Consider the following 13067-nt stretch of genomic DNA (forward strand, 5'->3'; position numbering starts at 1 on the left):
TTAAAATGTTACCTGATATAATCAAAAATTTAAAAAAGACAAACTAAAATATTTTGTCTATAACATACAATTAATAACTTTTTAAAATAAAATAATGGCATTTTTTAATCATTAAAAATATACTGATTTTTGAGTTTGACAACAAACACACCACAAAACAGCTATAGGCTACAATCAGGGTTATTCAAATCTTGCCCTGGAGGGCCAATGCACTGCAGAGTTTAGCTCCAACCCTGATAAAACTCACCTGAACATGCTAATCAATGTCTTCAGGTTCATTAGAAAATCACAGGTAGGTGAGTTTGATCAGGGTTGGAGCTAAACTCTGCAGCGCATTGGCCCTCCAGGGCAAGATTTGAATAACCCTGGGCTACAGCATAGTTAAAAACATAATCATAATTAAAAATAATTTCTGAACATTGACTCTCAGTCATTATTCACCCTTTTCTCATGGTTTCTCAAAATAATTCATAAAAGTATAGAATATAATAGCGTAGTTCTAATAGGGGCTCATTGTAACGCAGTGTTACAACACACCCCAGCTGCGCAAATAGGATTTAAACCGTGGCTCGTGTCTTCTGCTGTTAGATCAACATTAAAGAATGATCTCATCTGTTAAATAACAGATATAAGATTAAAATAATATCAGATTTGTCTTGTTTTAAATAAACACAAAAAACAGAGATGACAAATAAACTTAAGTAAGAAATTTACTTTTGCTATGGTTAAATAAATGTTCAGTGACATCTTCCAAAGATTTTTTAATTATGGCGCAATTTTTCTCTAAATAATGTTGATATGGCAACTAGTAAATACATTAAGTTTCTTCATCCTGGCATGTGTGGACAACTAACCCCGCATTAGGTTGTGCCCCGCGCTCCCCTAAATGATAGACTGTAAAAAAAAATATGGATGTAGTGTCCGTGACGTCTCCCATAGGATTCTGAAGAGCAGTTTTGAAGCGTAAAGTAGGGTCAAGCTGGCCTTTGCCATCTTTGCAACGCGTCACCGCGCATCATTCCCGGATAACTGAAAATGGGCAACGAGGTGCAATGAAGTAACGTGATGACTAATAGACAGCAGACAAACGACAATCCATCTGCCACTCGAAGTGACCACACCCTTAATTATGCAGAACTTTAAGGCTTTATATAATGTAAACAAATGAGTTATACAAAAATTAACCCCCCTCACAGTTGTCATGAAGGGCAAAATTAGCCGTATAGACCAAAACCACAATTTGTACCAGGCTGTAAATATGTTTTATTCTGCTGTAAAGTTGGGCATTTTAACATGGGGCTCAAAGAGATTCTGCTCCCTTCTGGAGCCTGTCCCTAGTGGCCAGTTGATGAATTGCAGTTAAAGTCACTTCCGTATTGGCTTCAAGAGAAACTGGGGGAGGTTGCCGCTTGGTTTACATGCATCCAAGTTCATATACATTGCACATCACCTAATTTCTCAAAGAGTCAGATAAAGGTCAGATAAAGGTACGTTTGAAGATTCAGTCTCCCTAAACCTCGCGAGCCAACTCTACTCTGAATGGTCTACTGCTCACAGTGTGTGTGAAACAATACGCCTTTATCTGAATTTCAGCCCTGGAGGCTTCCTCAGCACTTGATACACAGTGATAGGAACAGTCGTCAATTTTACCGTATCAACTCTTCCAGGCCTCAGCTACAACTAGGGTGGGTCAAAGTAGACGTTGTTCATGGCCAGCCAATAGCTGCATCCCATTTCAGAGGCTGCATCTTTCGATATATGCATTCAAAGGCTGATCCACAGAAGTGCGGTGGAGGCTGTCCCAATTCAAAGGCTCCTACATATGTGGCCTTGAAATGTGTCCTTCGTTTCATGGGCAACGAAGGACACAACAGATGGATCCTTCGCGTTCTACCCTACCCCAGAATTGTGAAAGTGATAAGAGGATTTTTTTTGGAGAGAAATTGCCAGATTACACATTTAAGTATTGGGTTTCAACTTTCAATAATAATGCATCTAATGATACAAATGTTAAAATTAAAAAATATATATAAAACGGTTCAAATGTTGACTAATATCTTACCAAGATGCAATTTTACATAGGTTATACTCTTTATCATGTACATAAATGGACCACGGTGAACATATTTAGACAGGTGTAGACCCTGTTTTGTTTTCAGACCGTTAAAACTTTCAAAAAAGTCCAGTACCAACGTTACTGCCACTCATCAACAGCGGCTGTCATAGTTTCTAAACCATAGGTTAGAGTCCTAGGGGTTTTCAAACCTGTCCTGCAGGATCCCCAGCACTGCACATTTTGTATGTCTCCCATATTTGACACACCCACTTCAGGTCTTGCAGTCTCTAATAATGAGCACATGAGTTGAATCAGGTGTGTTAGATGAGGGAGACATATAAAATGTGCAGTGCTGGGGGTCCTCCAGGAAAGGTTTGATAACCCCTGGGCTAGACCGTCCCATTTAATAACGCTTGGCCTGAAATTTGCGGCCTTCGAAAGCGTGGCCTTTGAATTCGGAGTCCTTCGAAGGATGCAGCCCCTGCATTGGGACGCAGCTAGTGAAGATCATAGCAGGCTGCTATTTTTTACATTAGCCTGGTTTCTATTACAAATTTGCGTGTTATTTCCTAAATGTCGATAAAAAACGATTGTGAAATTATGGCGTTTCCATTATGTTATGAAACTAAAACATAATTTTTTCCTCTCGCGATAAGTCATTAAAAAAATCATGGCGACGGATGTTGGTAGATTTACATATATCACAGCCACCGTACTAGCCATTATTTTTAAGAGAAAGCCCCTTATTCTTGTGAGCGGCCACGTACGAGGTGTTTCAAGGTGTCTCCCTCATATCTGCTCTGAGGTCTTGATAAATTGTGGCATTTCTTTGTTGTTTTGAGTCCAGTATTCCAGTGTTATTCCCGTAATTCTTAAAGAACTCTGTTTTGTCTTCTGTCCAAACATACCGCACCATCTATTCCAGGTGACCTGTAAATACGGAAAAACTGTTTCCATTGCAGTTTTGGAGATCCAGATCCAACTCCTCCCACTTTATATACTTTGCTATATTACTGCAACCATGGAGCCGCGAACTTCACATGCTTTTGAAAATCCAGCATTTAGTTGATCCTGAAAAGCGCTCATTGTCACAATTGTAAACACAAAGGCTTTCTTCTTCCACAAGGGAGTTTGGCGTCATGGCATTTGTTTCCAGGCGGAGAACGCGGACATCCTGTAGAATTCAAACACCCAGATGACGACTTCAAAAATCCTGAAGTGTTTCCAGTTGAGTGTGTCATATGCATCAGACGTTCAGCCAACGGTCCGTGGGCGTGACGTCTGAGGCTGAGACTACACCTACCCCAACCCTAAACCTACCCCAACCCCACCCCCTGGATCTCGTGTTCTGCAGTGAGGAGCTATTGGAGTCTTGCGAAATATTTCTTTTTTCGAATTGCCTGAAAAACCACCTCATGCGAGCATAAAACCTTTTCTTTTCCGATATATGGAAGTTTTTGCTAGATTGACGTGTTTCCATTGGGCGCATTTTCAATTCGCTATTTCGATTTGCGGAATTTGAAAGGTAATGGAAACACAGCTATTGTTATGTAGGTATGTAACAGGAAGTGAGCCAATTCTTTCTTTTGGTAGACAATACATTTATTTATTTAATACATTTACTTTAAAACTTTGTAGATCTTTTACATTAACAAACAGCTATTTTACACACCGCATGAAAGGTAATTTTCGAAAAAGCATAATGGGGCACTTTAAAAGTGCTTCGGGATTATGGCATATGTTCACAATTCCCTGAATGTCCTTTACATAAAGTCATTCACAGGTGCAAAGAATAGCAGATGACACTGCATGAATTACAAATGATGACACTTTTTATTACACATACATTTTTTATCAGTTCCAAGGTGTGGAAAATGTTTTAACATTCTTTTATCCATCAGTTCTGAAAGGACAATCTGTGAAACAGCACTTATTTTTCACTGTTTGTTTCACCTGCGTTCTTTACATTCCAGACACAAATATGTTAGTGTTGCGGCCTGGAGCGTCCGTTTTTCAACTCTCTCACAGAAACACATGAATCAGCAATTGAGGAACAAACTACCTGGAGTGGAGTCATTTCAGAACACTTGCCTGGAAAATATGCTATTTCAGTTTGTATGTTGCTTGTTGCCATGCAAGACTGATGGTTTGGCTTATTTTAGAGCCGTTTTTTTTAGTGGTGAAAACAAATGTACATTCTAACTGGCCAATTTGTCTGAAAGTTTTTGACGGGAGTTTGCTGTGTAAAAGCCAATGCAAGAGCGCTGGTATTCAGTGCTGTTATTCACATTGGACAGATCACGATTCACCACAATGCAATATTTTCTTTTTAAAAAGGCCCTGATTGGCAGAGAAATTCCTATTTCTTTTTCAGCAATAACATGTTGTTTTTGGTGGTTCCTCAGGCAGCATACACCTTTTGCACAAACGTGGGCTGCCGTTCCTATCTAGAGAGAAGCACAGACATTATATTGATGTTTAAAACTTAACAAAAGTCTTGTTTTTTTCTCCTCCTTTGTGTTTTCATACTTCATCATGATGATAGAAGATTTTAGACTGTTGTGAAACCTGGCTGAGAATTGATTTATAGAGGAGTCGATTCTCGTGTGGTCTCTCATCCTCCCCACCCTCTCTGACTCTTTCTCTTTTTCTCCTTTCTTTTCTCTTGCCGCCTTTCTCTCTCTTTTTTTCTTCCTCATTGACGTTCTCACTCCTGTTCTTACAGTACCGCATGACAGGTGCTGATGAGCTTTCTGGTTCAACTAAGACCTGCCTGTGGATAAAGTGGAGTCAATAATCATACCTCTTATTCATTTCTCATGTTCAATTTCATTATAGACTTGCAATACAAAAACAATAAATCAACACAGAGATTATTAAAGGATTAGTTCACTTTAAAATGAAAATTAACCCATGATTTACCCACCCTCAAGCCATCCTTGGTATATGACTTTCTTCTTTCTGATAAACACAATAAATATCCTGACGCTTTAAAATGGCAGTGACGGGGGCCACGAGTTTGAAGCTCAAAAAAGTGCATCCTTCCATCATAAACGTACTCCACACGGCTCCGGGGGGTTCATAATAATAATAATAGCTTCAAACTCGTGGTACCCATTCACTACCATTATAAAGTGTGGAAGCGTCAGGATATTTATTAATATTACTCTGATTGTGTTCCTCTGAAAGAAGAAAGTCATATACACCAAGGATGGCTTGAGAGTGAGTCAATCATTAGGGTCATTTTCATTTTAAAGTGAACTAATCCTTTAAGCGCTGTGCAATTATGCTATAAATAGCTAAACTCTTTGTATGTTTTTTTATGAAAATATAGAAAAATAAATCGGTAACACTTTACAATAAGGTCTCATTAGTTAACATTAGTTTATGTATGTTAACATGAACTAAATATAAGAAAAATATTTTTACAGCATTTATTAACCTTTGTTAATGTTAGTTAATAAAAAATATTCATATTCATGTTAGTGCAAAGTGCATTAACTCATGTTAACAGATATTAACATTATATATAACATTATTAACATTATATTAGCAGATATAACACAAACCTCATTGTAAAGTGTCACCAATAAATCAAATATATATTTCCGATTATCCATAGAGATTTCATTAAAATAATATTATCTGATTAGGCCTTAATTAAATTGACTCTCTTTCCATTTAAACAGATTTCATAAGAAAATAAATATGTAAATTACAACCGATAATCACTGATAAATCGCTTATAAGTCACTTAGGATAAACCAAACAAATAAATAAATGACAAAAGATAATTACTATGGAAGCTTGTTTCCGCCACAGAATGAAAAATAAAAAATGTAATTGCGACTTTTTATTTCACAATTCTGACTTTTTTTCTCGCACTTTGTTAAGTCAGAATCGGGTGATATAAAGTCGCAATTGCGAGTTATAAAGTCAGAATTGTGTGTTATAAAGTCAGAATTGCTAGATTTATATCTCGCAGTTCTGACTTTATAACATGCAATTCTGACTTTATAACAAATTGCGAGAAAAAAAGTAGAGAATAGTGAGATATAAACTCGTAGCTTAAAGGCCTGTTCACACCGGGACGATTTTCACGTGCGTTTATCGCTGACGTTTAACGCCTCGTGACTAAACAAAGGCCGCCAATGTGAGTGTGCACACCGACACGTAAAACGGCAGGCGTAAAAGCGTGATAAAAAAAAAAACGCCTTGGGTTCGTTTTTTTATTTTGATGCGGAGCGTTAAAAACTGGCCGACCAATGAGATCAGCGCTTTTGTTCACGTGCCTGGAGCTGCTGAAGTGACAGTAAAACATGACTTGGTGGCGCTCAAGCACAAAACGGTCTTGCCGAGCACACATTGATACAACGAAGAAGTAGTAAGTAGACAAAGAAGAAAATGAGCTGCTAATGCTGCTTGCCAGTTAGCAAAAAGGGTGTGAATGGTTTTGGCCATAGACATAATATGTCTATGGTTTTGGCAAGCACGTAAATACTGTCTCTCTTCTTTTTCTGTGTGACAAGCGAGTTTCAGAAGCGTAAAGTGCCGCAGCACCACCTTGTGTACCGGGAGCGCTATTTTCTGAATTTGCACGTTCACTCTGCGCATCGCCAGTGAAAATCGTTTGGGTGTGAACACTCAAGACGCGCCGAAAAACGTCACGAAAAACGCTGGCGATAAGCGCGCGCGATATCCGTCCTGGTGTGTACAGGCCTTAAGTCTTTTTTCCCCTCAGAATTGTACTTTATAACTCTCAATTGCATATCTCACTATTCTGAGACATAAAGTCTGAATTGCGAAATATAGTCGCAATTCCAAGAAAAAAAGTCAGAATTGAAAATATCTCGCAATTCAGACTTTTTTTTCTCCGAATTTTATAACACGCAATTCTGACTTTATAACTCGCAATTGTGAGATAAAAAGTCGCAATTATCTTTTACATTTTTTTATTTTGGAAACAAGCTGCCATAAATTACTGATGAATCGCTCATAAGACACTTTGGATAAAAATACCTGCTAATGTAAATAAATCAACACACGCTTATCCATTAACATATTTTATTGAACAAATGTTTAAACAATCTAAGTCAGTTCAAAGAGCATCAATATCTATATAAGTGTGTTTTATTTTTCTCTAGAGGATGTCACATTTGCCACTTATTTACATTAATAAGAAACAGATTTACCAAGAGATAGCGAGCTGCCAGCTACCATGAAATGTGCCACAATTCATGTAAGCAGTTGGTTAATGTGAAATCAAATATCGCAGCGCATGGGCAACTGGCTGTCAGGAAGTCGCTGTGAAAGTAATTGATGGTTATTGTTTTTTGACGTTAATCAAATCGGCAGATTTAAATTTCAGCCAGCCGCCTGTGTTTACGAGTTCACAGGGAAGGCATCAGCAGGGGGTTTACATGATTTAGAGCACATACGGTTGAACAATGCTAAGTTGCCATCATAGCTAATCAAAGCCGATTTTGGAAGCTGCCGAATCTGTGCGTTCACTGTTTTATGTGGCCCTTTTGTCTTTTTCTTTTAACTACAGAATGTAAAGTGACCTTGCAGACATGTGAGTCGTGTTATTACCATATCTCTCTGAACTAGTCTAATGCTTGTTTCAGGCATCTATTGTTGATGCCTTACAGTTTTAATTTGCCTGCTCTCCAAGTCTGATTGTAACTGGATTTTTTTTGTTTCTCTGAACAAGGTATATTCAATCACGTTTGTCCTCGCTGCGGTCAAAACAAATGTAGATGATAGTGAAGTAGAGTAGAGATGAAAGCTGCATGCCAAAGCTCTCTGGCAACAGATGGATGAAAAACATGAAACAGCCGTGACACAAAATGAAAAAAAAAGTGTTTCTTTACAAATAAACAGACAAAAAGGATTCAATTCAACCTTTTTTTTTATCATAGTGCTCTTTTATATCTGGACTCTGAAATAAAACTCCTAGACAGAGGTTCCTTTGTTTGTCATCAGCAGAAGAAGAATTGTGGGTCTGTGCTCACAGGAGGGAAAAAAAGATTACAGTTTTGATTCCCCAGTCTATAATTGATCTGTGTATTCAATAAAGAGAGAGGTTTATTACTATCCATAAAATGAGTTTTTCCACCATCTTCAATAAACAAACCAATAAGACTTTGCTTGGAAATATGATACACTGTTCTTGTATAGCACAAATTTATGTCCTCATTTCTTTCTAGCTTTCTTTCTGTACTTTTGCTTTCTGCTCTCTAAAAGAGTGTCTGCTAGCTACTGCATTTCTCGTTGCTTTGTAAATTTTTGATGAAGAATCTTGTAAGTTCCTCACAAATTGAATAAATAAGAGAAAATGTAGAGTCAGCCTGTTATTATCGCAAAATCAACCCTGACAGGGTGATCAGGACATAAATCTAACCCTAAACTAAACTTATTTCACTTCTGTAGCCTATATGAAATATTGATTTGAATTATATATACACAGATTAGGCATAACATTATGACAGGTCAAGTGAATAACACTGATTGTCTCTTCATCACAGCACCTGTTAGTGGGTGGGATATATTAGGCAGCAAGTGAACATTTTGTCCTCAAAGTTGATATGTTACAAGCAGGAAAAATGGGCAAGCGTACGGATTTGAGTTTGACAAGGGTCAAATTGTGACGGCTAGATGACTGGGTAAGAGAATCTCCAAAATTGCAGCTCTTGTGGGGTGTTCCCGGTCTGCAGTGGTCAGTATCTATCAAAAGTGGTCCAAGGAAGGAACAGTGATGAACCGGCGACAGGGTCATGGGTGGCCAAGGCCCATTGATGCACGTGGGAAGCAAAAGCTGGCCCGTGTGGTCCGATATACTTAAGAAGTTAATGCTGGTTCTGATAGAAAGGTGTCAGAATACACAGTGCATCACAGTTTGTTGCGTATGAGGCTGCATAGCCGCAGACCAGTCAGGGTGCCCATGCTGACCCCTGTCTACCGCCGAAAGCTCCAACAGTGGCAACGTGAGCAATGGATGAAGGTGGCCTGCTCTGATGAATCACGTTTTCTATTACATAACGTGGATAGCCAAGTGCTTGTGTGTCACTTACCAGGGGAACACATGGCACCAGGATGCACTATGGGAAGAAGGCAAGGACTTAAAGGATCTGCTTCAAACATCTTGGTGCCAGATACCACAGCACACCTTCAGGGGTCTAGTGGAGTCCATGCATTGATGGGTCAGGAATGTTTTGGCAGCAAAAGGGGGACCAACACAATATTAGGAACATTAGGAACACAATATTGGTCATAATGTTATGCCTGATCGGTGTATATAGGGGCAAGCTTAGCCGTGATTAATCGATTTGACAGCACTAATATATATATATATATATATATATATATATATATATATATATATATATATATATATATATATATATATATATATATATATATATATATATATATATATATATATATATATATATATATATATATATATATATATATATATACTGTATATATATATATTAGTGCTGTCAAATCGATTAATCACGATTAATCCCATCTAACATAAATGTTTTTGTTATATAGACACACACAGACATCTACTGTATATAATATATAAATATAAAATATATATACACAAATACAGTATAATATGTCAACTAAACCTTTATGTTAGATGCGATTAATCGTGATTAATCGATTTGACAGCACAAATTCCATATACATACATGAAGCAAGTGAGAGAGTCATTGGCGACAGACATCAAAGTAACAAACGGCCTGATAGCGTTGCCACTGACGACAGCGAATAATAGGAAATATCCAACTGCTGCAGGGAACGACCAATCAGAATCAAGCATTCCAGAGAGCAATAAACTATTTTAACAAACACTGAGAATGTTGTGAATCTGTGAGAGGTTAAAAAGCGACATTACGATACGTTGTCTTGTAAATTTAAAACAACATTATCAAAAATCTGCTGATCTATTTTTCATTACAGCACAAACAAATTGAAAGAACTTGGCCTCTTTCTTAACTGGAGCATCATAATGCCTGCAGTGGTTTAATTACTTTCTTATTGCTGCAACACATAGAGCTAATGAATCCGAGCAGTTTCATTTTCATCATTTTACAATGTTCTACAAATACTAAACGCTAAACTGGTGAGGGATACGTAACGAGGACTACTCTATATTCCGGGACTGCTCTCTGCAGAACAGCGTACTATCTGCATACTCAATCTTCTTGATATTAAACACATATTTGAGAAACAACAGAACCCCAGAAAGTTATTAAGAGGATATGTATTTATTTATTTATTTGTTGTTCATGTCCCATCCGCACCCTTGAGGATTGATTTTTAGCATATTGTTAATTCTGTAATCAGACATCAAGAAAACGCATACCAGCCTAAACAAGTGCAGCCTCCAGGTAGTTATACTTTCATGGGATTACAAAGTCAGTGCAATCAAACAAGAATATCTGTCATGTACGCAGTCTAGCCTTGATATATTTCTTACCGCATTCCTCACAATTCTTGACTCTTCGGGGAATGTCAAACAGCTTGCACAATTAAAGACAATGAAGGGCGAGCAAATCAAATCCATCTAGGAATCGATGTCAATACCTACAGTAGAAAGGGAAGTGCTACGGAGACTGATTTCGTTAGTACCGCTAAAAACGCTTGTTATACTTTGCACACATGAATGCACAGCTACATACTCAAGAAAATGAATCTAAAAGATTTTTGCTGCTATTTTAAGCAAAGCCTTCACTGATGGCCTCACATCGTGTTAATGAATCGTTCATGCAACTAGAGGTCACACATTTTAGAAGCAATTGCGAACCACATAGAAGGTGTTGACAACGACGGTTTCCAAGCGTGCAAAATTCCCACTTACAGCTTCCCAACTTAGTCTGCCCGACGATGTGTTTTACTTTCTTTGCAGCAACAGCAAAAGTCCTTTCTTTAATGAGAACAGAGATGTAATTTGACAGAAACAATTGTATTCGCACAGCTCCGTCAAAGCACTATTTCAACTGAATGCCAAAACAATGAAGTGTTTAAGTGCAGTGACCAAGCATGTACTTCTATTGCGATCATGAACCAGCTTTTATCTCCTCCTCGGTAAATCCCTGCCTACGGGCACTGAAGGATTTGGCTTCTGCCTCTTCTGTAATGAGCTCTGTGTCTGTACATACAAAACAGGCCTTTTGCTCAATACTGGAGCTGTGGCTCTCGCTCTTTTCACTCTCTCTCAGAACCTCATTTTGAGCTCACAGTTTGATCTGTTTCAAATGAATGCTTATTTAAAAGTGAGTATTTTGGAGAACGCTTTGTCTAATACCTCATGAATGCTCTGGCGTCCTGCAGTGCAATACAACATCGGCCATTGTCAAGCATTAATTAACAGTGATGACTCATATCCCACATTATTATGTCAAAAAGTAGTACAATATAATTGTGTCATAAAATAGTTAAAGCCCTGTTCCTCTAAGCTGTAGTCATTGTGTAAATCTCTTCCCACTAAGCGACTGCCAGCTTTAAGGATACATTTCCATTATAATTATGTCATATTAATTAACATTATACATAATTAGATATGTAACTGAATTATGCCTGGTATTTACTTCACCACTTGTATGATACTACAAATGAACAACTGCAAATTAATTCATAATAATGTCCTATATTTAATTAACCAAGGTGTGCACCAACTGCTTTCATCTTTGAAAGGATGCATGCAGATGCTTTATTTGTCAAAAATTGAATTAATTTTCTTTTTAAAAGCCCATAGGCATCTGTAGATCTCTTTAAATCACACTACAATCCTCAAAAACAACATTAGAAGGCCTTTATTTATAGTTACACTATGATTCTGCAAAATGAGCTATTACAGCTTGTAATAAATGGAAGATATAATTTACCACTGATGAACGTTGTGAAGTATTACAGCGGAATCAAAACTATTAAAATAATTAAACACTCCAAGACTGTTATTGCATGCTGAGCTTAATTAAAATATTTTAATTATTTTAAATGCATAAACGCTCAGACTGTAAGGAGATAAAATGGAAGTTGCACACACAAAAAATGCTTCCTGTTTGTTCTCATTCCCTGGAGGAAGTGATGCCTTGATTTTGCTTTAAAGGGCACCTATTATGCCCCCTTTTACAAGATGTAATATAAGTCTCAGGTGTCCCCAGAGTGTGTCTGTGAAGTTTCAGATCAAAATTCCTAACAGATAATTTAATATACTATTTTGAGAATGCCAATTTTTGGGTTTGAGAAAAATTAGCTGTTTTATGTGTGTCTCCTTTAAATGCAAATGAGCTGCTGCTCCCCACCCCAGAGGGCGGAGCCTTCACAACTGAAACATGATACATCTGTTTGGCTTTGATAATCATCGCTCACGTGACATTCCAGTTCTTCATCATCATGAAGTATTATCATCTGCATGCGTTTTACAGCCGTATCACTCTCAACCTTACTCTCAACTTGAGCACACACACCCAACACATGCGCACAGAGAGCTGGATGTTGGTGCGTCCATGAGTAGGCTATTAAACTAGACCAGTTCTCTTTCTTTGTGTTATTGCGAATAAACTGTCAAATGCAGACTGTCAGAAACACAGTTCACATGAAAACAGTAGGTTATGTATGTGCACCTATGCAGCAAGTGCAGAAATAGCATGTGTATATTAGATCTGTGTACTAAAGTGAAAGCAATGTAAAATACAGTACCTACTGCTATATCTACTGTTAATATGAATCAAATAACAAAAGATCAACAGAAAATCACTCACTGCTCCTGACTGAATGAACTTTAGTAGCTTTATTAAAGGTGTCATGAACTGGCTTTTTTATTTCTTTATACTGTTGTCTGAGGTCTACTTGTGATGTTCGCGTGGTTTTTACATTCAAAAACATCATATTGAATAAGTAATAGACTATTTTCTGCCCTGGTTTTGAGCCTCTCTCAAGACACGTTCGGTTTTTATGGGTGTGCTGCACTAAAAACTTGGAAGTAAATGCC

The 13067-nt window shown here is 37.6% G+C and overlaps 1 protein-coding gene across 1 annotated transcript in view; it reads right to left on the reverse strand.

Moving 5' to 3' along the window:
* Nucleotides 1-3644: 3644 nt before the first annotated feature.
* The window catches only part of LOC307127456 (SLIT and NTRK-like protein 3), a gene marked incomplete at its 5' end in the record, with an annotated part of 42250 nt that continues 32827 nt past the window's right edge, over nt 3645-13067 (reverse strand). The window contains one exon of the mRNA XM_079818680.1: nt 3645-4829. The remainder of the gene's footprint in view (nt 4830-13067) is intronic.

The sequence above is a fragment of the Gobio gobio genome (assembly GCF_949357685.1).
Source record: "Gobio gobio genome assembly, chromosome: 6".
In the NCBI taxonomy this organism is placed as follows: domain Eukaryota; kingdom Metazoa; phylum Chordata; class Actinopteri; order Cypriniformes; family Gobionidae; genus Gobio; species Gobio gobio.